Here is a 24,805-nt window from a genome sequence, read left to right on the forward strand (position 1 = left end):
CCTCTGCAGATGGTACCTCCACCTGTCGCAACTTATCCGGGCACCTTTCTTGTCTTGTATCTGTATATGGCACTGGTATTCACTTTCTGTTTGCCAAAGACAGGGCCGGAGCTTCCACTAGGCAGCTTTAGGCAGCTGCCTAGGGGCTCCGGGACCTGCTGCCTGAAAAAGGTAGTGTGGTCCTACCTTTCACAGCCACTGTAATCCCCCAGAATGCGTATTTAACAGTAGCCGTGACTGCTAAGCTCCCGTATTGCAGCCTCCAGCTCCACCTCCACCCGGCACAGGCAGTGACTTTGACAGCTCCTGGAGTCCTGGCTGGGGGTGGCATGCAGCACTGCTCTTCATTCCAGGCTCTTTCACAGACTACTCAGTTCCAACTGTGCACTGCAGCCTGCAGGTAAGGTGACTGCACAGTGCATTCTCTGCATTGATAAAGAAAGAGGGCGAGAGCAGCAGTGTGGTGAGGGGGTGGAGGGGGGATAAAGAGCAGGCATGCACACAGTCTGGGGGGATGAGCAGCAGCATGAACACAGATTTTTTGGGGGATAGAACAGCAGACATTTAACAAAGTAGGGGGGAGGGAGTGAGAGCAGCATGACTTTCATCTGAAGGGTGGGTAGGGGGAAGGGGCAGAAGGCAGAAGTTTTGCCTAAGGTGCCGAGAAACCTTGCACCGGCCCTGGCCAAAGATAGTGTACACATACTGTAATGCAACCAATGTGTTCTGGAAATATTAGTATAGGGGTTGTGCTGACTGCAGATACTGTACATATTTTTGAGATCAAGGTCACTAAGTACGTGTTTGTGCAGTGTACGCTGAGAGGCTAAAACAAAACAGGCAAACTAGATGGGTGCTCCTATAACAGATTCACCTGCTGGCATGCAGTGGAGCCGAGAGAGGGGGGGGGGGGGGGGTGGTACAAATTACCCGGGCCCAGGTCTGATGGAGGGGCCCAGTGAGAGTCCAGTAGGGGCACAGGCCCCCTTCCCCTTACCTGGCAGCAGTAGCTGCAGCTCTTCTCCTCAGCCCAGCTCACGCTGCTGTGTGCTGGGCTGCAGTGTGGCCATGGAGGTGCTTAAAATACCATTTATTTCAATATTTGTTTCTAAGGGTGCATGACCACACCTCCTGTGATTAAACCACGCCCCCTGAAAAGTACCTGGGCCCAGCCCGGCTCTCTACTGCCCTGCTGGCATGTATAGGGAATAGTATCGCTGACACCCCAATATGATCATGATATAACTCGCTTTGGTTGATATAAATGTAGCTTCCCTGAAATGGGTTTGTTTGTAGTAATCTGTAATCTCACTGAGAAAATCATCAAGAGATGTTAAAATGGTGCCCAAATTGCCCTGAGGCACCCCGGAACATTTAGAGCATATATGGGGGCATCATGGGTACATTAAAAATGAGGTACTTGACAAAAAATATAAAAACAATTGTAAAAGCTGGCACTGTCTCTGGATATAAAGAAAAGTTGGCATCTAACGCATGGCCAGGCTGGCACAGCTTTCCTCTCCATCAGGAATGTGCCAGTTTACTCATTGATTAAGCTGTTCCTAATTTAATTCCGGTCCATCAGAACTATTGTGAACATTTCGAAATGCACCAGGCACATCATTGTCAATTAATATGTGTTTTACATAACTTACAGGTAGTAGGCTAGTGTATATCACTTTACAGCCTAATTCGCTATTTATTATATTGCTTGGAGCAAAATAAAAATGTTTTGCTAGCTTTAACTTGACACATGTACTGAGCTGACTAATGGTCTGAATTAAATGTATTCCACACCATTAGCAGGCATTTTACGTGAGATGCAGCAGATACGGTTGCTTTATCTTAATAGTGTTGTCCTCTTGCAAAGAGATATTTCAAATAGTTATTCATGTGTTCATAAATAGAGGAATGTTCCTACATTTCTTTATGAGTGTGGCATATTTTCTTGACATTCATCATGTCAACACTGCTGAAATGTTGACATGATTAGAAATTTAGAATATCGACAAAACGGCCCAGGTGCTCTAGTGCTGACTGTCCTGGTATGGCGGCTCCAGTGGTGTCTTCCGTGTCCAGCAGTGATGTCCAGATGACTTCTAGTGGATCCTGCAGTATGTAAGACTAACCCTAATCTCCAACGCTAACCCTCCACCTAGTGCCTAACCCTAATCCTCTGCTCCCTAACCCTCAGCGACTGGTCTGTGCCAAATGTCAACATTCCACATGCTGACATTGTGAACATGTTGACATTCTTCAGATGCCAAAATGTTCACTGTCGACATTTGAACAATGCCATCATCACAGCCGTTGATTTTGTGCCTACATCCCAACTTTGCCTAAGGTCAATTCTTAAGAAAAAGCTGCAAAAATTAATATTTATCGAGTTCTAAAGGTCATAATACACTTAAGATTTTGGCTGGTGACCCCTAGCACCACTGCTAGTTCCGCCTCTGACCATGCACCCCTTTCCCTTCACCATCACAAATCAGTCATAGCAGTCCTCATTTTGGTTCTCCAAAAAAGGGCATGTTATTTGGGAAGGGGCATGGCCACACAATAGTACCTCCAATTCAAATTACGCCACACAGTAGTGCAACTTTTACCATATTATATCATGCAATAGTGTCCCTTCTTCACTTTACGTCACACAGTAGTACCACTATACCTTATGGCCCTCATTCCGAGTTGTTCACTCGCTAGCTGCTTTTAGCAGCATTGCACACGCTAGGCCGCCGCCCTCTGGGAGTGTATCTTAGCTTAGCAGAATTGCGAACAAAAGATTAGCAGAACTGCTACTAAATAATTCTTTGCAGTTTCTGAGTAGCTCCAGACCTACTCACAGATTGCGATCAGCTCGGACCGTTTAGTTTCTGGTTTGACGTCACAAACACGCCCTGCGTTCGGCCAGCCACTCCCCCGTTTCTACAGACACTCCCGCGTTTTTCCCTGACACGCCTGCGTTTTTTAGCACACTCCCGGAAAACGCTCAGTTACCACCCAGAAACACCCCTTTCCTGTCAATCATTTACCGATCAGCAGTGCGGCTGAAAAGCGTTGTACGAACACCAGCAAAACTGCTAAGTTTTGTGTTAAATAACTGTGCATGCGCATTTAGCAGCAAATCGCAGCATAGCGAAAATCGCAATGAGCGAACAACTCGGAATGACCCCCTATATACATTACTAATCACAGTAGTGCTCCTTATTAACATTAGATCATGCTGAATTGCTCCTTATTAACTTTGCACCACACCATATTGTTCTTTATTCACATTAGACCACACAGTAGTGCCCTTTCTATATGTTACACCACACAGTAGAGCACCTTGTACACATAATGCCACAAATTAGTAATGCATTTATACACGTAATGCCCCTTACACATATGACACTCATTATTAATGTCCTTATAAACATAATGCACCTTACATATTATGCCAACCTTTATTAATGCCTTTATACACATAATGACACACATAATGTCCCTTACACATGTTGCACATTATTAATACATTTATACACATGACACACATAATGTCCATTACACATATGCCAAACACTATTGCACAGCAGACCTACCCACCCACAGCACTCACACAGCCACTAACACTGTGACCTCTGCCTCTACTCGGATACAGATGGGTCCTCATACATCTTGCCTCAATATGCCATGTAGCTCCTGTCCAGCTCTGCTAATGTTGGGTGCCTTTTTTTGCAGAAAATGCGTCTTATTTTCATTGCTATGTGACTAGGACGCACAAGCAACTTCTGATTAAAATGATAATTAGCATGCCTATATTCTGTTTGCGACTGTAGCTTTATCTGCATACAAAATGCTACGTTACAGTGATTTCCAGGATGACACTGTAATGTAGCATTCCGTATGCAGATACAGCCACAGTCACACACAGAATACACACATGCTGGATATCATTTTAATCAGCAGAATCTGCTTGTGTCCCTAGGCATTCCAAATGCCCTAGGCGTGTGCCTATACCTAGGGCCGGCTCTGTGTGTGACAGCCGTACATGTTCAAGTAACTTTATACTGTATATTCTTTATATGTACACAAGGTTCTGTTCTGGGACCTCTTGTTTTCTCCCTCTATACATCCTCTCTAGGTGAGCTCATAAGCTCTTTTGGTGTCCAATATCTTTTTTATGCTGATGACAGTCAGATATACCTTTCCTTCCCTAACCTCTCCCCCTCTCTTCTCACTTGTATTACCAGCTGTCTCTGCTGGATGTCCCAGCACTTTTTCTTTTTAAAGCAATAATTTTTATTTGGACTTATGAAAATGCAACTACAAGGCACAGTACAGAATGTGAGTCCCTACGTGGGGAAACATTGCAATGCTCAGTATTAAACACTACAGTAAAAATAACAATAAAGATAAATCCTGGTGATGGGTCTGGCAAGTAAACCACTTTCTTAAACTTAACATGGATAAGACTGGCTCCCCTTCCCCTTCAGACCCCAATTGAAACATCTCACAGTCACTTACAAAGCCCTCACTCCTCTCCCATTTACACCTCCGACCTCATCTCCCTTCACACTCCCGTCTGCCCTCTTCACTCCACAAATGCATGCACCCTTATCTGCCAACTGATTACTTCCACCCACTCTTGCAGTCAAGATTTCACCCATGCTGCGCCCTACCTCTGGAATTCTCTCCCTGTCATACTCTCCACCTCTCTTCAAAACTTAAAACAGATTCACAAGATCCACTTCTTCATCACACCCAGCCATCTTTCATCCTACTGCGCCTCGCTCCTTCCTCACTGTCTATGCCATCTGTGTCACTTCTGTCTGTCTAGGAGTGGCAATGCAGTGTCAGACAGGATGGGCGATTTAAAAAATAGTCCCCAAACAGCACATGATGCAAAGAAAAAAAAGAGGTGCACTGTGGTCGCTGGATGGCTAAGCTAAGCGACACAAGTGACCGACACAAACACCTGGCCCATCTAGGAGTGGCACTGCAGTGTCAGGCAGGATTGCACTTCAAAAAAATAGTCCCCAAACAGCACATGATGCAAAGAAAAATGAAAGAAAAAAGAGGTGCAATATGGAATTGTCCTTGGGCCCTCCCACCCACCCTTATGTTGTATAAACAGGACATGCACACTTTAACAAACCCATCATTTCAGCGACAGGGTCTGCCACACAACTGTGACTGAAATGACTGGTTGGTTTGGGCCCCCACCAAAAAAGAAGCAATCAATCTCTCCTTGCACAAACTGGCTCTACAGAGGCAAGATGTCCACCTCCTCCTCATCGTCCGATTCCTCACCCCTTTCACTGTGTACATCCCCCTCCTCACAGATTATTAATTCGTCCCCACTGGAATCCACCATTTCAGGTCCCTGTGTACTTTCTGGAGGCAATTGCTGGTGAATGTCTCCACGGAGGAATTGATTATAATTCATTTTGATGAACATCATCTTCTCCACATTTTCTGGAAGTAACCTCGTACACCGATTGCTGACAAGGTGAGCGGCTGCACTAAACACTCTTTCGGAGTACACACTGGAGGGGGGGCAACTTAGGTAAAATAAAGCCAGTTTCTGCAAGGGCCTCCAAATTGCCTCTTTTTCCTGCCAGTATACGTATGGACTTTCTGACATGCCTACTTGGATGCGGTCACTCATATAATCCTCCACCATTCTTTTAATGGTGAGAGAATCATATGCAGTGACAGTAGACGACATGTCAGTAATCGTTGGCAGGTCCTTCAGTCCGGACCAGATGTCAGCACTCGCTCCAGACTGCCCTGCATCACCGCCAGCGGGTGGGCTCGGAATTCTTAGCCTTTTCCTCGCACCCCCAGTTGCGGGAGAATGTGAAGGAGCAGCTGTTGACGGGTCACGTTCCGCTTGACTTGACAATTTTCTCACCAGCAGGTCTTTGAACCTCTGCAGACTTGTGTCTGCCGGAAAGAGAGATACAACGTAGGTTTTAAATCTAGGATCGAGCACGGTGGCCAAAATGTAGTACTCTGATTTCAACAGATTGACCACCCGTGAATCCTGGTTAAGCAAATTAAGGGCTCCACCCACAAGTCCCACTTGCCTAGCGGAATCGCTCTGTTTTAGCTCCTCCTTCAATGTCTCGAGCTTCTTATGCAAAAGCCTGATGAGGGGAATGACCTGACTCAGGCTGGCAGTGTCTGATCTTACTTCACGTGTGGCAAGTTCAAAGGGTTGCAGAACCTTGCACAACGTTGAAATCATTCTCCACTGCGCTTGAGTCAGGTGCATTCCCCCTCCTTTGCCTATATCGTGGGCAGATGTATAGGCTTGAATGGCCTTTTGCTGCTCCTCCATCCTCTGAAGCATATAGAGGGTTGAATTCCACCTCGTTACCACCTCTTGCTTCAGATGATGGCAGGGCAGGTTCAGGACTGTTTGCTGGTGCTCCAGTCTTCGGCAGGCGGTGGCTGAATGCCGAAAGTGGCCCGCAATTCTTCGGGCCGCCGACAGCATCTCTTGCACGCCCCTGTCGTTTTTTAAATAATTCTGCACCACCAAATTCAATGTATGTGCAAAACATGGGACGTGCTGGAATTTGCCCAGATGTAATGCACGCACAATATTGCTGGCGTTGTCCAATGTCACAAATCCCCAGGAGAGTCCATTTGGGGTAAGCCATTCTGCGATGATGTTCCTCAGTTTCCATAAGAGGTTTTCAGCTGTGTGCCTCTTCTGGAAAGCGGTGATACAAAGCGTAGCCTGCCTAGGAACGATTTGGCGTTTGCAAGATGCTGCTACTGGTGCCGCCGCTGCTGTTCTTGCTGCGGGAGGCAGTACATCTACCCAGTGGGCTGTCACAGTCATATAGTCCTGAGTCTGCCCTGCTCCACTTGTCCACATGTCCGTGGTTAAGTGGACATTGGGTACAACTGCATTTTTTAGGACACTGGTGACTCTTTTTCTGAGGTCTGTGTACATTTTCGGTATCGCCTGCCTAGAGAAATGGAACCTAGATGGTATTTGGTACCGCGGACACAGTACCTCAATCAAGTCTGTAGTTGCCTGTGAATTAACGGTGGATACCGGAAACACGTTTCTCACCACCCAGGCTGCCAAGGCCTCAGTTATCCGCTTTGCAGCAGGATAACTGCTGTGATATTTCATCTTCCTCGCAAAGGACTGTTGGACAGTCAATTGCTTACTGGAAGTAGTACAAGTGGTCTTCCGACTTCCCCTCTGGGATGACGATCGACTCCCAGCAACAACAACAGCAGCGCCAGCAGCAGTAGGCGTTACACTCAAGGATGCATCGGAGGAATCCCAGGCAGGAGAGGACTCGTCAGACTTGCCAGTGACATGGCCTGCAGGACTATTGGCTTTCCTGTGTAAGGAGGAAATTGACACTGAGGGAGTTGGCGGTGTGGTTTGCAGGACCTTGGTTACAAGAGGAAGGCATTTAGTGGTCAGTGGACTGCTTCCGCTGTCATCCAAAGTTTTGGAACTTGTCACTGACTTATGATGAATGCGCTGCAGGTGACGTATAGGGGAGGATGTTCCGAGGTGGTTAACGTCCTTACCCCTACTTATTACAGCTTGACAAAGGCAACACACGGCTTGACACCTGTTGTCCGCATTTGTGTTAAAATAATTCCACACCGAAGAGGTGATTTTTTTGTAATTTGACCAGGCATGTTAATGGCTATATTCGTCCCATGGACAACAGGTGTCTCCCCGGGTGCCTGACTTAAACAAACCACCTCACCATCAGAATCCTCCTTGTCAATTTCCTCCTCAGCGCCAGCAACACCCATATCCTCATCCTGGTGTACTTCAACAGTGACATCTCCAATTTGACTATCAGGAACTGGACTGCGGGTGCTCCTTCCAGCACTTGCAGGGGGCATGCAAATGGTGGAAGGCGCCACCTCTTTCCGTCCAGTGTTGGGAAGGTCAGGCATCGCAGCCGACACAATTGGACTCTCCTTGGGGATTTGTGATTTAGAAGAACGCACAGTTCTTTGCTCTGCTTTTGCCAGCTTAAGTCTTTTCATTTTTCTAGCGAGAGGATGAGTGCTTCCATCCTCATGTGAAGCTGAACCACTAGCCATGAACATAGGCCAGGGCCTCAGCTGTTCCTTGCAACTCCGTGTCGTAAATGGCATATTGGAAAGTTTACGCTTCTCCTCAGACGCTTTTAATTTTGATTTTTGGGTCATTTTACTGAACTTTTGTTTTTTGGATTTTACATGCTCTCTACTATGACATTGGGCATCAGCCTTGGCAGACAACGTTGATGGCATTTCATCATCTTGGCCATGACTCGTGGCAGCAGCTTCAGCACGAGGTGGAAGTGGATTTTGATCTTTCCCTATTTTACCCTCCACATTTTTGTTCTCCATTTTTTAATGTGTGGAATTATATGCCAGTATCCATAGCAATGGCCTACTACTATATATACTGCGCACAACTGAAATGCACCACAGGTATGGATGGATAGTATACTTGACGACACAGAGGTAGGTAGAGCAGTGGCCTACTGTACCGTACTGCTATTATATACTGGTGGTCAGCAAACTGTGCAAAACTGAAATGCACCACAGGTATGGATGGATAGTATACTTGACGACACATAGGTAGGTAGAGCAGTGGCCTACTGTACCGTACTGCTATATATTATATACTGGTGGTCAGCAAACTGTGCAAAACTGAAATGCACCACAGGTATGGATGGATAGTATACTTGACGACACAGAGGTAGGTAGAGCAGTGGCCTTCTGTACCGTACTGCTATATATTATATACTGGTGGTCAGCAAACTGTGCAAAACTGAAATGCACCACAGGTATGGATGGATAGTATACTTGACGACACAGAGATAGGTAGAGCAGTGGCCTTCTGTACCGTACTCCTATATATTATATACTGGTGGTCAGCAAAATTATGCACTGTACTCCTACTATATACTACAATGCAGCACAGATATGGAGCGTTTTTCAGGCAGAGAACATATAATACTGGTGGTCACTGGTCAGCAAAACTCTGCACTGTACTCCTCCTATATAATACTGCTGGTCCCCAGTCCCCACAATAAAGCAGTGTGAGCACAGATATATGCAGTACACTAAGCACAGATATGGAGCGTTTTTCAGGCAGAGAACGTATAATACTGGTGGTCACTGGTCAGCAAAACTCTGCACTGTACTCCTCCTATAATACTGCTGGTCCCCAGAATAAAGATATTTGCACTGCAGCCCCCTGAAACAAAGTGAGAGGACGCCATCCACGTCCTCTCACTATCATTTCCAATGCACGAGTGAAAAATGGCGGCGACGCGCGGCTCCTTATATAGAATCCGAATCTCGCGAGAATACGACAGCGGGATGATGACGTTCAGGCGCGCTCGGGTTAACCGAGCCATACGGGAGAATCCGAGTATGTCTCGGACCCGTGTAAAAAGGGTGAAGTTCGGGGGGGTTCGGATTCTGAGGAACCGAACCCGCTCATCGCTACTTGTAAATAAAGGATAATAATAATAATAATAATAATAATAATAATGTTCTAAAATTTAGGGTAACATTGTACAGAGCTTAATGATACATTATAAAAATGGCATTAATATAACCCCAGACACAAGGGGCCTAGACTCTGGGGCTGAAGCACAGTGCCTATTGTCACATATTTTCTTATATACATTGTATCAACCCTCTCTCCATAAGATCTGTGTTAGTCTTTTATAAAAGCAAAGTGGAAGATTTAGCAGACATTCTTGTAGTCTAAAAATAACCAGGAGCTTTGCCACTGTTGCTTTGGGAATAGTAATAAAAGAATAATTGCAGAAGACTTTGATTTGAAGACAGTGGCCTAGAGTTATTTATTACACACTTCTTCTTCTTCTTCTTCTTCTTCTTCTTCTTCTTCTTCTTATTATTATTATTATTATTATTATTATTATTATTATTATTATTATTCATACAGTGGTGCTTCAAGCTATGTTCACTATCATAAGGACATATTAACCATGCTTCCTGTTTTTCCTGTTTTCTTTTCCAGAATTCCTGTATTACATCTCTCCACCATTGGGTGCAGGGGTGTTAGGGGGAATTTGGGATCAGGCATATTGCTGGCACACTTGGCCAGAGATATAGAGACACCTTAGTGCTATTTACTGAGTCGCGCAAGTTGTTTGTCTTTGTATTTTGTATTGTCTATTTGCATAATGAGTAAAACACCAGTAAAGTCCAAAAAGCAGTTTTACTGCCATGTCTGTAAGGGTGTATTACCTGATGGATTTACCACATGTAAAGTATGTTTTGTAAATTCAGAAACAAATACAATTTCTGCTCCGGTTTCAAATCCAATTTCAACCCCGGACCCGCCAAGGGCTATATTAGCAGATGTCTTAGCTGGATTGCAATCAGAGTTGGCCGCCTCTCGGCAGGAGCGAGAGGCGGCAAGATCTGAATCTAGGGTGAGACCGCTAGAACTACCAGAGGGATCTCAGCCTTGCCAAAGGTCCAGATCCTCTTCGACTAGGGGGGATAAGTTTCATTTTTCTTATAATCTACCGGTTTCTGCTATGTTACTGTCTGATGATTCTTCGCCAGACCTCACTGTACAAGATGTGGTTGAGGAGGGCGAAGTAGACCAGCAGTCAGATGGTGACGATTTCGACAGCCCGGGCATTGATAATCTCATCAGAGCAGTGCGTCAGTCTCTGAATTTTACAAAGACTGAGGAGCCTCTGACAAATGATGAGGTCGTTTTTACTAAACGACAGAGAACTCCAATATGTTTCCTTGTTTCAGAATCTCTTAATAAAATATTACTAGAAACAAGGAAGAATCCGGATAAACGGTTTTCTGTACCTCACAGATTTAGGTCTAGTTATCCGTTTCCAGAGTCTATGACAGCTACATGGGAGAATCCGCTGTTGGTGGATTCATCTGTGTCTAAACTTACAAAGAAATTAACCATACCTGTACCAGCTGCAACTACACTCAAGGACCCTTCGGACTGTAAAATAGAAGTTATGCTAAAGTCCATGTATACAGCAGCAGGAGTGCTGCTTAGACCTGGGTTGAGTGGCATTTGGGTAACTAAGGCTCTAATGGTATGGATAACAGAACTCAGATCTGCCTTAACTGATGATCATCTTATACTTCTCGCTGATCAAATCTGGGAAGCGGCTGACTATTTATGTACAGCTTCTACTGACGTCTGTCAGCTCACTTTTTGCCTTTCATCATCGCTAGTCACAGCACGACGTGCGCTCTGGCTACGTTCTTGGCGAGCGGAGACAGAGGTCAAAAAAGGAATAGAAGCGTTACCTTACGAGGGCGAGAAGTTATTCGGTCCTGAATTGGACAAATGGATTTCTGAGGCCACGGGAGGAAAGTCGGTTTTCTTACCATTTCCTCCAACAGTTCCTAGAAAAAGGTATTCTGGACCGGTATTCAAATCCTTTACACCTCAGTCCTTTTGCGGGCGTGGCAGGGGAAAGGCCACACCAGGTAGACGAGGTCGGGGACGTAGTTTCCAACTAACCAATACCACTCGTCAGGATACTAAAGTCACCGGTAAGCCAGTGGCATGATGGGCTCCCAGCCCATCTCAGATATCCTATTGTGGGAGCACGTCTTCAGTCATTCCAGTTGGCGTGGCTTCAGACGTCCACAGATGGGTGGATCCGCAATTTAGTTTTAACAGGTTACAAAATAGAGTTCGACTGTCTCCCGCCAATGTGGTTCTTCAGGACAGGACTGCCTCTGTCGGACGGCAAGAGGGCGATTCTGCAGACTGCCATTCAGTCTCTGCTGGACGCAGCAGTTTTGATTCCGGTCCCTGTGCACCAACAGGGTCAGGGTTATTATTCCAGTCTGTTTGTGGTACCGAAGCCGGATGGCTCGGTCAGGCCAATATTGAACTTAAGGGGCCTCAATCAGTACGTAACTTACTACAGATTCAAGATGGAATCTCTACGGTCAGTAATTGCAGGTCTAGAGCCACAGGAATTTATGATTGCGCTGGATCTCATGGATGCGTACTTACACATTCCGATTTGGCCTCCTCATCAAAGGTTTTTGCGGTTTGCAATACGACAGAACCATTACCAGTTTCAGGCTCTACCATTTGGCCTCTCTTCAGCGCCTCGGGTATTCACCTAGGTGATGTCTGTGATGATAGCTCATCTCAGATCCCTAGGAGTGATAATAGTTCCGTACTTGGACGACTTACTCATCAAAGCTCCGTCTCAACAAATCCTCCTTCAACAGGCATTGCTGACATACAATGTACTGGTTCACCACGGTTGGATTGTCAACTTCAAGAAATCACATCTAGTTCCGTCTCAACGACTTCAATTCCTAGGTATGGTTCTCGATACGGTAGATCAAAGAATTTACCTACCCGAACAGAAAGTACAGGTCATTCGTCATCTGGTACAATTAGTGTTCAAGCCACGCACGGTCTCGGTTCATTTGTGCATTCGCCTCTTAGGCACAATGGTGGCGGCTTTCGAAGCGCTTCAGTTCGGAAGACTTCACTCACGTCCTTTTCAACTGGATGTGCTCGCACAGTGGTCGGGCTCGCATTTGCAGATTCACCACAGGGTGAGGTTGTCTCCAAGGACCAGAGTGTCTCTACTCTGGTGGCTCAAGGTACAGAATCTAACCGCAGGGAAACGGTTCGGCGCCTGGAATTGGATAATTCTCACGGCGGACGCAAGTCTCAGAGGTTGGGGAGATGTAGTTCAAAATTTTCAGCTACAGGGTCTCTGGGCGGATCACGAAAGATTGCTGTCTATAAATGTCCTGGAACTCCGGGCAATTTACAATGCGTTGCGACAAGCAGTGCACATGCTGCAGGCTCAGGCTGTTCAGGTGCAGTCAGACAATGCGACGGCAGTCGCATACATCAACAAACAAGGCGGAACGAGAAGCCGCATGGCAATGCGGGAAGTAGCTCGAATCCTCAATTGGGCCGAATATCACCAAGTGATTTTGTCGGCAGTGTTCATTCCGGGAGTGGACAACTGGGAAGCGGATTATCTCAATCGTCGGGATTTTCGTCCAGGAGAATGGGCATTAAATCCAGAAGTGTTTCACATGCTGGTCCAGAGGTGGGGTTACCCGCAGGTGTACCTGATGGCATCTCGCCACAATCATCAAACGCCCCAGTATGTGTCCAGAACGAGAGATCCAAAGGCAGTGGTGGTGGATGCTCTCACAGTAAGGTGGCCACACAGTCTAGTGTATCTGTTTCCACCGTTTCCGCTGCTCCCTCTATTGCTAAAACGGATCAAAAGAGAGTCCGTCACAGTCATACTAGTGGCGCCTCATTGGCCTAGGAGAGCTTGGTTCTCGGATCTTCGCGGATTACTCGCAGACGATCCTTGGCCGCTCCCACTACGTCTGGACCTGTTACAACAGGGTCCGTTCCTTTACCCCGATTTAGCGCGGCTGCGTTTGACGGGGTGGCTGTTGAGACCGCCCTCTTAAGAAGAGAGGGCATTCCAGAATCAGTCATTCCAACCATGTTACGAGCTAGGAAGACTGTTACGGCAGCTCATTATTTCAGAATTTGGCGTGCCTATATAGGTTGGTGTGAAGCTCGGAAGTTTCCGACATCTTCTTTCAAGTTATCCCGTCTTTTGTTATTTCTACAGATGGGGTTAGATGGAGGTCTACGTTTATCCACACTAAAGGTGCAGATATCTGCGTTGTCACTTTATTTCCAAAGAAGATTGGCTCTATTGCCGTCGGTACACACCTTTATGCAGGGTGTCCTCAGAGTACAGCCTCCATTCACTCCACCTGCTGCGCCATGGGACTTGAATCTGGTTTTAGATTTCTCACAGTCTTTTCATTTTGAACCCTTACAGCAAGTGGATATTAAGTTTCTCACTTGGAAAACAATTTTTCTCCTAGCCTTGGCTTCGGCAAGGCGTGTTTCAGATTTGGGTGCCTTGTCTTGCAAGCCACCATATTTGGTGTTTCATGATGACAGAGAGGAACTTCGGATGAATCCCGCTTTCCTACCAAAAGTAGTGTCATCTTTTCACATCAACCAACCAATAGTAGCTCCTGTGTTAACAGGACATTCTGAAACTCTGGATGTGGTACGCGCATTACGCGTTTATGTATCCCGAACGTCTACAGTTCGTAAGACGGATACGTTGTTTGTTCTCTATGATGCTGCCAAGAGGGGTTGGCCAGCCTCTAAGCAGACCTTATCCAGATGGATAAAACTGACCATACGTCAGGCTTATCTTCAGGCTAGGTTACAGCCGCCTACATCGGTAACAGCTCATTCCACACGTTCTGTGTGAACTTCATGGGCAGCTTGTCGTGGAGCTTCTACGACACAGCTTTGCCGTGCAGCTACATGGTCGTCAGTGCACACGTTTGTGCGCTTTTATAAGTTTGATACTTTTGCGGCATCAGCATCTAGCTTTGGCCGTTTAGTGTTACAGGTGCCAAATAGCTCTCCTGCCCACGGGGGAAACTTTGGTACGTCCCAAGAGTACTCCAGTGACCCCTAGTGGATGAAAAAGAAAATAGGATTTTGGTACTTACCAGGTAAATCCTTTTCTTTGAATCCATAGGGGGCACTGGACGCCCACCCAGAGCAGTTGTTTACCTGGTTGTGGTAAGTGCAGGGAATATTATGGTAACACACTCTTACCGACTGTTTCAAATTAGAAATTCTGTCGGGTTGGTGTCAACTGTTAGTTGTCAGTTTCGTTTTGTGTCAACTTTATTGTTGTCCGTTTTTGGTTATATGTATTTCTCAATTGTCAACCTCTATAGCTCCAGTTCGGCTCAGTAAAAAACACTGAGGTACTCTGGGATATGGAGGGGAGGTATAGTCAAATTTTAACTATTCAGTGCCTAGTTCCTGTGGAACCGTCCATATCCCAAGAGTACTTCAGTGCCCCCTATGGATTCAAAGAAAAGGATTTACCTGGTAAGTACCAAAATCCTATTTTTCGTCCACAAGGAAAACGCTATGTCTGGCGCAAACCTAACACATCCCATCACCCTAAGAACACCATCCCCACAGTGAACATGGTGGTGGCAGCATCATGCTGTGGGGATGTTTTTCAGCAGTAGGGACTGGTAAACTGTTTTGAATCGCGGGAAAGATGGATGGTGCTAAATACAGGGATATTCTTGAGCAAAACCTGTTTCAGTCTGCCTGTGATTTGAGACTGGGATGGAGGTTCATCTTCCAGCAGGACAATGACCCGAAGCATACTGCTAAAGCAACACTCGAGTGGTTTAAGGGGAAACATTTAAATGTGTTGGAATGGCCTTGTCAAAGCCCAGATCTCAATCCAATTGAGGATCTGTGGTCAGACTTGAAGATTGCTGTTCACAAGCGGAAACCATCCAACATGAAGGAGCTGGAGCAGTATTGCCTTGAGGAATTGCCAAAAATCCCAGTGGCAAGATGTGGCAAGTTCATAGAGACTTATCCAAAGTGACATGCAGCTGTAATTGCGTAAAAGGTGGCTCTACAAAGTACTGACTTTAGGGGGGTGAATAGTCATGCACACTGAAGTTTTCTCTTATTTTATCCTATTTGTTGTTTGCATCACAATAGAAAAAAAAACATCTTCAAAGTTGTAGGCATGTTCTGAGGATGAAATGATGCAAACCTTCAAACAATCCATTTTAATTCCAGGTTGTGGGCAACAAAACATGAAACATGCAAAGGGGGTTTAATACTTTAGCAAGGCACTGTATACTAGGGTTATTTTATGTTTTTTGGCCAGTTAACCTACTTGTAGGATTTTGGAATGTGGGAGAAACCTGCGCACAGTGGGCCTGATTCAGATCTGGTTGGAGACTTGGAGTTGCTATAAGTGCTGCTTACTTGGAAGCAGTAGTGATACCTCTGCAGGAGGGGTCTATTGCAAGCTGATGCTTCCTGCTGCAGTATCTGACCTGTGTCCTAATACGCAGCATTGGATCACTGACTTACCATCAGGTGGCTTGTGGCACCCATGGTGCTGCGCAAGTCACCCATTACAGAGGCCAGGAAATCTCTGTCCACACGTAGAATAGCTCCTGCATAGGCGTAAAGTATCAATAATCAGCACTTTGCCGCACAGGGCGCACTTCCATCCACATCTGAATTAGGTCTTCGGAGCACACCCAGGCAAACATAGGGAGAATATGCAAACTACATATATATAAGGCTCTGGTTGGATACAATACCATGACCCCAGTTCTGTGAGGAGGTAATGCTAACTACTGTGCCACTGTGTTGCACCAAATGGTTCTATGTCATTGTCTACAGATGTAGAATGAGTTCTGTCATTTCTGATGCAGTATAAACAATAAAATCAAAAGTTTGACTCTGTGTATACTATACATCTTGTATTAAATAACTCCATTTGTTTGATGCACATATATAAAGTAGGTTGCAGTGCGTTACAAACAGAGAGTGGAAAGCATTGCTACAGATGCGGTTTTCCAGAATATTCAGTAACAATACAGCCATTTTTTCGAACTGCGCCAGTCTTACATTTTACACATTTCTGGCTGTATTGCGTTGACCCTGCACACATTCTCATTTGTATGCCTGTAGTGAGCCAAAGCCAATTCATTTTCTAAGCAGTGCAACAGCTGCAGACAAAGACGTAGTGGGGTTTTTGCAGCAGTTCATGAGTTAAACTAAATATGGTAGGCATGCCTGTCACCACAGCATGACAGGGGTGTCACTGATCCTCTGTAATTGATAAGGGCATCTCTGTCTATTCATCTGACAGGTGTCAGACAGTAAGACTTAGAGACACACTGAGGTCTCACTATATTTCTCTGTATGGCTCCCTGTTTACACAATGCTCAGCAAATCCAGATAGCGCTCCTCTCCTCTCATAAGTATGGTTGCTGTGAGTGGACCTGACATTGTGTCAGGAAGAAGAGCAGATAGGACTATGTTCTTTGCCCCTTATGCCACTTAATAGTTGTTCATTTGCTCCTAAGGCAGCACGACAAAAGATATAATTACATCTCCACCTAAACAGACAGGATATTTGCTGTGTGACCATCATTGCAATTGGCGTATTACTGATGCAATCTGTTTATTAAGCTTCTCGCCGCGACAATCACTTTGTTTTCAGGAGAATAACATAGGGTAAAATATACTTTCCACAGTTTTTGCTGTCTTTTTTTTAGACTTTTATTTTTATATATACTTCTTCATCAAATAGGCCTTAACCTGGGGGCAAGAATGATTTTAGGATACGTATGCCAGATTTACTTGCTTGATTGGAACATACAAGTAATAGGCAGTCGCTGTTATTAGTAATAGAAGCCATCTGCCTTTTTAAATAAAAAACAGACATCTTTTAACTCCTTGAAAGCAAGAAAGGTGTCTCTACTCATTAGTCCAAACTTCTTTGTAAGGAATAGAGGGGGAACCTCCTGTCAGCTTCTAGCAGGTTAAATCTTCATTTAAATTGTGACAAAAGGAGTCTTCTTAAACTCTGCTACCTCTGTGACAAATGCTGGCCACCTTTTCACAAGACAGATGTTTCTAATTAATGAAGAAAAATAATTTTAATGAGCTTAACCTCTTTTCCTTCATCCTTAAAAGAATGACATGGCTTGATGTAAAGTAATTGCAAATGTAGACAAAGTCATTCTGATATAGATACATACATTTAATATATATATATATATATATATATATATTAACAGTTTCTTCTGTAGTGCAGCATATTTCATTGTGCTTTATATATACACATACTCCTCACTATTTCTGATGTGTCACATATAATGTAATTACATGCATTAAACACAGTGTCTATAATATTGAGCATATAATACATTCTATACAGTGAATTGACACATAAAACACAATACAGATCTATGAAATTCATGAGTCCATGATTCTATGATAAGTTAATGCTTTCACTGCATTGTTGCATTGTAAACAGATGTAGACAGCGAACTATAACTGTATTTTACATCTGGATTAAGAGATTAGTGATCAGGCTGAAACAATTCAGCAATGACAAAGTGCATTTATTTGAAGAATGCATTTAAGAATGATTTTACGTTTTGGATGAAAGACTAATGGTCTTATAGGGGTAGATTTACTAAAACAGCTAAAATAAATGTAGAGTGATTGCCCATAGCAAAATATCATCTAGCTATCATTTCTGACAATGACCTAATGTAGATTAGCTTTTCCCAACTTTGGTCCTCAAGGCACACTAATACTCCTTTCAGACCACCAGCAATAACCCGGGTTGCTGTGCAGTCTGAAATGATCCAGTTGAAATAATCCGGTTCGAGCGACCTGGCATTTTAACTCAGGTAGCATGAAGTGTATAACACGTGTTCAACCCGGCTTGCTCTGCGATGTGAACAGGATGATGCAACCTGGCACCTGTTCACTGTATAGGACGAGGCGGTGCTTGGAGATCATCTCATCTCCAAGCGCCATCTCCGCACGCTTCAGCGGTGGCGTCACCAACCCAGCAATATGCTTGGTCAGGCTGCCGTCTGAAAGGAGTCTCTTGCCGGGTCGCACCCGGGAAGAACCCATGTACAGATACCGAGTGTGACCGGGCAAAGCAGTCAGAGAGGGGTATAACAGTCCTAGTTTTAAGGCTAGCCATTGTTATGCACTTAATAAGTACCTCATTTATTTTGATTTAACCATTTGTGCTCAAGCATAGATATCCTTAAAACCTGGACTGTTAAGGGTATATTTACTAAAGTGCAGGTTTACAGAAGTGTAGATGCTGCCCAGTGCAAACTAATCAGACTCTACTTATCATTTATCTAGCATCTTTTAGAAGATAATAGCTAGAATCTGACTGGTTGCTATGGGCACCATCTCCATTTCTGTAAACTCGCATTTTAGTAAATATACACCTTAGTGTGCCTTGAGAACCGACGTTTGGAATACTGTACTGGATAAATGTCTCAACTTTTCGTGTTATAAGTTGGAAAGCAATCAAATGTTTACTTTTGTTTTCTGAAGTGTTCTAGGAAATGGGATCTATAATACAGTAGGGTACCATGGGTTACAGCACATACATGCTCACCATGTTAATAAGTACCCGGCGAGTTCCATACACACAGTAGTAATTATTCTGTTACATTACACACAAGCCCACATGGAGGATAGACATAAGTTCCCCATACATCAGCGGTTGGTTAGGGTAATGTTTAAAAATCCAGATTCCCCAATAAGAAATGGTCAGAATCGGCAAATGGGGCATTTCTGCCAGTGTCAGGGAATCGCCTCATAGATGTATGGAGGCCGATAGTTGTTTTTCTTTATAGCAAATAAATAGGCTTCCAATGCGTAATAAAGACAATTTAAGTACAACACATAAACTAAACACCAGAAGCAAACAAACAAACATGTCTATGCTACGAAAGCATACTGTTATACTAAATTGCATATTGGTAATGAATAGTGGAGATCCTAGAGATTATCCATTCTATAGGTGCTAGAACTGTCTTACATCACCCCAAAAAAAAATCCAGAATTACATCACTTTTTCATATAAATAATATTCTGAGGTCTTAGGTCATTACATAGTATTTGGCGTTAAAAAAAATACCCATAGTATAAAATATTGTTTTACTTCTTATATTATCATCATTGCATTAAAGAAGTAATAGCTAATCTATCCTATACTTTATCTACCTGAGAGACCTAACTACCCCTATTGTTGAGCACTGACAGCAAGTGAATACAACAAACCTCCACAGAAGTTTCATAAACCAGGTTGGAAGTTGGAACCCATTATGAATCACTATTATTATTATTACTATTATTATTAATTTATAAAGCACTAACATATTCCATAGTGCTGCGCAAAGACAGCATATAGGACATCTGACAATTATAAAGAATTGGGGAAGACTAAAGCTAATTTGCATACATAAAGTACTATAAAAATGACTCACTTAATATACCTTTGACAATGTATGCTTGCCTTGATTTAAGAGTATGTGCTTTTATTAAAACGTTATATTTCATGAAAGAGACCCTTTAAGGAAGTTCTTTAATCTTCACTAACCATTAACAAGCTATACAGCCTATTACTTGATATAGACACTTGTAATCCATTTTGTACATTATTTATTCATCTTTAATACACAAAGCTTCATTTTAATTCCCAACTGAGGCAAATTTTCTAGGTCTTCGGTGAGTCTCCTGTTTAGCATCTGCAACAAAGTGCAGTACATTGCAGATCTCTGACAAGAAAAGTATAGCTCATAGTAAAACAGTAAGAGATAGTTTGGGATATCAGCAATTGTGCATTGGCAAATGTGACATGAACAGAAGCGTATACAGTAGCTACATGTTTTAGAAAAGCTATTTCAAGATTATTTTGATTACTAGACATGTACAGATGCCCAGCATTCTTTGGGGATAGTGGGGTGTAACATCTCCCAATGCTAAAAGAACAGAAAAAAAAAAAAACATGTAATAATGGCCAATTCACCCAAATCGCCAAAGTATTGCAGAAATTACATAATGAAATATTCTAAACAGGTTCACAACATTCCACAATATCATATCATCGCATTTAAATTTGTGTAATGCCAGATGTTTTTGAGGTAGCCATTAAACTTCTGTCATTTTCACAGTTTTTGCATTTAAAAGCATCAAAGAAAAATCATCTCCGCAAAGAGGTTTGTGTATTGGAAATCTTTTAAAAGTGTAGGTATTGTTAGACCTAAAACCATTTTCTAGCCGAGCGATAAAACTGCCTATTGAAAAGCACCTTATTATATTCCATAGCCTTGAGACAGCCAGTCACCTTCTTCTCCTGCTCCTAAAAATGGAACATTAAAATGCCTTTCTTAAACAGCACCTGCTTGACCCCCTTTTTTTAAAATATTTTTGTCATGAGCCAGGAATAAGTGAGAGATAGAGTTTTTTTCATATATATTTTAAAAAAAGGGATCACTTCCATGCACTTTAAACATTCCATTGTAGATGATTATATTCGAGAGATGAAAGATCACTAGCGAAGCAGGAACTTCCATCTAATGAAATGTATTGTAGTGGAGAGGGAAACTGTACAAAAGATGAGATGCTGCCCTTGATAGACCCATTTTATGTAACTCCTCACAGCGGGTGCAGACATTGTCTGTATTCCAATAGATTTCACTCCAACATTCAAATATAAGATACCTGGAACACACTGCAAGACCAATGCCATTTCGAGACCCATACATGGAGCAGAATTAATAGATTACCGTTGGAAGAGATAGATTGAAGTGAGGTTTTAAAGGAAATGTGCTATTTATTAATAATAAAAAGTAAAAGTTTCTAAATAAAATACAAATAAAATCTCCACCTTTCTTGTTAATCTATTTTTAAGTATTAGTTAACGTGGGGGAAGGTGTGAGCTGGATAAGATTTCTTTATATCACTGTGTTCTTTGAAGAGTTTTATAGATCACTGCTGTAGTGAAGACTGTTGGAACATTGTTAATCCAGTCCTCTGTCATCTATCTGAAATGCAATAGACAGTTTAAGTGAAGGTTGAAGCAACACAAAGGAGAGTTTCTGCACATTCATAGCAAATAGTTTTTCTGTCGTTGACTGATTTTTAATACATAGCTTAAATGCATGTAACTTGAAATTATATATTCAGATATTAATTTGAAAAATAACTTTTCAGTCGTGGCTTAGATTTAAATAGCCGGGATAGAAAAAAAACTGACAAAATAAACATTTAAGTTGTTTTGTTTTGCTGTAGGAATTTTTGTATGACATTGACATATATCCTAGTAAAACAGGATTTTAAGCTGTTTTTGATATCTAACCATTAATTGAAATCATGGTTCGGGAAATGGAATGCTAATATGTATAAATCTTAGTGAAATCAATAAATTTACATTTCTTACAGCAATACAGGTTTTACTTTTTACCCCCTATAGTTTAGTACATTTAGATATTATATGTTTTAAAGTTCAGAAACCATGGTTTATTTTAATTAAAAATTGTTAAATAATTTTTCATATGTAATATATATTGTGCATACATCTTTAAATTATATATTAAATCATCTGTGGTCTGTATAAAGATGTTTTATATATTATGTTTTTATTGCATGCATTTTTAGTCCCTTGAAATTTACTGTTTAAATATAGACTTATTCTGACATTTGCAATACACTACTTTGATTTGATAATGATAAAATTGCATTTTATTCTAAAAAAATATATATGTTTGAACTGATTATTTTCATCAAATTCACTGAAAATCAAAATAAACAGGTTTTTTTGTTGGGCTGTAATTTTCCAATTTTCCTTAAAAGAGCATTTACAGTAGTGCCAGAATATATGTATGTATAAAATCAAATAAACGTATTCATTTTATATATTTTTTTATATGTGTGTATCATATATTCATAATACTATGAAAAATGTTGAAGATATTCTATACTATTAATTCAAATTAACTGGACATTTCTGTAGTAATCTAAATAGGTAGGCAAAAATTTCAATTACTTACACATTTCTATAATTTTTTTAGATATATGTAAAATATAAATATTTATACTTCTTAAAAACATCCTAGTGACTGTTACATTTATGCAAGATTTCAATTTGAAATACTTCCTTTTATTTTAAGAGTAGCAGTAACTCTGTTACCCTATTCTACAGTTCTACAAGGAGCACATATTTCTATGCAACACAAAAGTTAATTCACCTTTATTGCCTCTCTCACCCTCTATTATATGTATCTGTCTCTCTCTCTCTCTCTCTCTCTCTATATATATATATATATATATATCTATCGAGAGAGAGAGAGAGACATATGTGGGATTGATTGTGTTCGTATATTTTATGTTTCAATATGAAGTATACAGGACAAATACTGCACCAGGCATACATTGTCATTTAATTTCTCTCAGGTAGGGGGGATTGTTCTTTACCCCATGTGGGCGTGTTAAAATGTTAAATGATCTTATGACACTAAAATTTAGCAAATGTGTAATTGTGCTGCTTTGTTCTACCCAGATGGAACAAAGCAGAACACCACAGATTCTAATAGCTCTTGAAATGTTTTATTTGTCTGATTTTTATTTATTTTTTTAATAACGACTGTTGAAGCTGTACCTTTTATCTTGTAAGCAGTATTTATTCCTAAATATATGTCTAAAACAAAGAGTGCCTGTTTTTTAAAAGAGTTTTGGGTGACATGCCATTTTGCAGAGCTAGGAAGTGTCTTTTCTGCTAGCAAATGGCATATTTAGTTGTTCTTAATAGTTTAAAATAAATCTGTAAAGTAGTAAGAGCTTGTGTAATAATGTGGGATAAGTGCGCTGATAGAATATTGATAGATAGAAAAAATACAATGAACACACCAGGCTTTGCAGACCCCGTATTTGAATCTTAATATCTGCATTCGGGACTTTGATCAAAACTCTGTCGCCCTGTCTCGCAGGCACCACAGAATAAGATGCAATGCACAAAATATTGCATAAATCTTTTGCAAAATATATGCATGATGTGCTGCTATGACAAAATCAGTAACAGTACGAGATGTGCATGTGGCTATTGACATTTTTTACCAAGGACAAAAAAAAATTGCATATGTTCAAAATAATTGCACAAATATAGTTTAACAGTTTCTTCTAGGTCCAGAAACAGATAAAAAATCTATTTTTCTTTTAACTATAACATTACCTTTACACATTTTTATCTTTAAGAAACAAAATGGAAACAATAAATGTGGTTCATGTTCTGTGAGCAAATTAATTTGTTAAAATGTTGTCATTACTCTTTAAAAATGGGAATATCTCATTAATGATACTGGTGATAACTTTAAATACTCCAACCTTTGGAATAAAGCAAAGGACTAGCCAGTTGTTTTTCAGACAATATAGGCAGTAGAGCATTCTTCCAGATACACACAGCACAAGGTAAAATAAGTGACGTGCAGTCAGGGTAGGCAGGGAAGGCAGAGCCTCAACTGCCATACCTCAGTACACTATCAAGTTTTGACTAATAAAATAAACAGAATAATACAAAGAATATATTTATAATTTAGAAATATCATCTTTGTATTATTCACATCATATTTATGTTAATCTGATAATTTTTATAGTCAAAACTCACCACCTAATCATACTGTATAGGTGTGTAAATCTGGCTATTATACATTGGCATTTCTATAATAGGTGCTCCCATGTTTTATTATTTACCTTTCCTGAGTCCTGCGCCAGGCATTGCATTGGCGGCAAAAATTACAGCCAAAATGGCCACCGAACATGCACAGTCATGAAATTAGTCTCTGGAACATGGCGGGCACCATGTTTCTGAAGACCTGTACATGCACGATGCCAAAGCCTACTGCACCGTGGAGAAGAGGGGACCCCCCAGAGTCTGTACATGGGCCCCCTCCTCTGTTAAAATGCCCCTGCTCTGACACTAGCCAGTGCCTCACAAGCTTTTGACGTCACTGCACCTCACTGGATAAAATATACCACAGGTAGAGTCTATGTCCACTCATAACTATACTGCACACATAAGTGCTGATCATGATGATTTATTTGGCCAAACCTGACCAGATCACAGTCTTACAAATTTTGTGTTTTGGGGATTAGATTATAAAGTATGAAAAATCATGTTACTCAGTGACCCCCCACCCCCACCCCCCACCCCCCCACCAGTGCATGTGTGAGAAAGAAGGTGAAATACATTGGTGTGGTCAACTTCCATGATTGGGCTGAGTGACTCTATATCATTGTGTAGGTAGGGCCATAGTTTTATGTTGTGATAACTTTTTGTATGATAAAACTATAAGAATTACATATGTTGATTAAATGACTCTGATG

Source organism: Pseudophryne corroboree, chromosome 6 (assembly GCF_028390025.1).
Source record: "Pseudophryne corroboree isolate aPseCor3 chromosome 6, aPseCor3.hap2, whole genome shotgun sequence".
Taxonomy (NCBI): domain Eukaryota; kingdom Metazoa; phylum Chordata; class Amphibia; order Anura; family Myobatrachidae; genus Pseudophryne; species Pseudophryne corroboree.